Source organism: Pristiophorus japonicus, chromosome 19, assembly GCF_044704955.1.
Source record: "Pristiophorus japonicus isolate sPriJap1 chromosome 19, sPriJap1.hap1, whole genome shotgun sequence".
NCBI lineage: Eukaryota > Metazoa > Chordata > Chondrichthyes > Pristiophoridae > Pristiophorus > Pristiophorus japonicus.
Genome location: NC_091995.1, coordinates 516,194 through 518,224, shown reverse-complemented (window position 1 = coordinate 518,224; position 2,031 = coordinate 516,194).

Below are 2,031 nucleotides of genomic sequence, written 5' to 3'. Positions count from 1 at the left end.
TCCTAACTCACACCCAGTCCCGCTCACCCATCACCCCCTGTGCTCACTGCCCCGTGTCCTAACTCACACCCAGTCCCACTCACCCATCACCCCCTGTGCTCACTGCCCCGTGTCCTAACTCACACCCAGTCCCACTCACCCATCACCCCCTGTGCTCACTGACCCCGTGTCCTAACTCACACCCAGTCCCACTCACCCATCACCCCCTGTGCTCACTGCCCCCGTGTCCTAACTCACACCCAGTCCCGCTCACCCATCACCCCCTGTGCTCACTGACCCCGTGTCCTAACTCACACCCAGTCCCACTCACCCATCACCTCCTGTGCTCACTGGCCCCGTGTCCTAACTCACACCCAGTCCCGCTCACCCATCACCCCCTGTGCTCACTGCCCCGTGTCCTAACTCACACCCAGTCCCACTCACCCATCACCCCCTGTGCTCACTGCCCCGTGTCCTAACTCACACCCAGTCCCACTCACCCATCACCCCCTGTGCTCACTGACCCCGTGTCCTAACTCACACCCAGTCCCACTCACCCATCACCCCCTGTGCTCACTGACCCCGTGTCCTAACTCACACCCAGTCCCGCTCACCCATCACCCCCTGTGCTCACTGACCCCGTGTCCTAACTCACACTGAGTCCCGCTCACCCATCACCCCCTGTGCTCACTGACCCCGTGTCCTAACTCACACCCAGTCCCACTCACCCAACACCCCCTGTGCTCACTGACCCCGTGTCCTAACTCACACCGAGTCCCGCTCACCCATCACCCCCTGTGCTCACTGCCCCGTGTCCTAACTCGCACCGAGTCCCACTCACCCAACACCCCCTGTGCTCACTGCCCCGTGTCCTAACTCACACCCAGTCCCACTCACCCATCACCCCCTGTGCTCACTGACCTGTGTCCTAACTCACACCCAGTCCCACTCACCCATCACCCCCTGTGCTCACTGACCCTGTGTCCTAACTCACACCCAGTCCCGCTCACCCATCACCCCCTGTGCTCACTGACCCCGTGTCCGAACTCACACCCAGTCCCGCTCACCCATCACCCCCTGTGCTCACTGACCCCGTGTCCTAACTCACACCCAGTCCCACTCACCCATCACCCCCTGTGCTCACTGCCCCGTGTCCTAACTCACACCCAGTCCCACTCACCCATCACCCTCTGTGCTCACTGACCCGTGTCCTAACTCGCACCCAGTCCCGCTCACCCATCACCCCCTGTGCTCACTGACCCCGTGTCCTAACTCACACCCAGTCCCACTCACCCATCACCCCCTGTGCTCACTGCCCCGTGTCCTAACTCGAACCACGTCCCGCTCACCCATCACCCCCTGTGCTCACTGCCCCGTGTCCTAACTCACACCCAGTCCCACTTACCCATCACCCCCTGTGCTCACTGATCCCGTGTCCTAACTCACACCCAGTCCCACTTACCCATCACCCCCTGTGCTCACTGCCCCGTATCCTAACTCGCATCGAGTCCCACTCACCCATCACCCCCTGTGCTCACTGCCCCGTGTCCTAACTCACACCCAGTCCCACTCACCCAACACCCCCTGTGCTCACTGCCCCGTGTCCTAACTCACACCCAGTCCCACTCACCCATCACCCCCTGTGCTCACTGCCCCGTGTCCTAACTCACACCCAGTCCCACTCACCCATCACCCTCTGTGCTCACTGCCCCGTGTCCTAACTCACACCCAGTCCCACTCATCCATCACCCCCTGTGCTCGCTGACCTACATTGGCCCCCAGTTAAACAACGCCTCGATTTCAAAATTTTCATCCTTATTTACAAATCCCTCCATGGCCCTCGCCCCTCCCTATCTCTGTAACCCCCTCCAGCCCCTACACCCCTCCCTATCTCTGTAACCCCCTCCAGCCCTACACCCCTCCCTATCTCTGTAACCCCCTCCAGCCCTACACCTCTCCCTATCTCTGTAACCCCCTCCAGCCCCTACACCCCTCCCTATCTCTGTAACGCCCTCCAGCCCCTACACCTCTCCCTATCTCTGTAACCCCCTC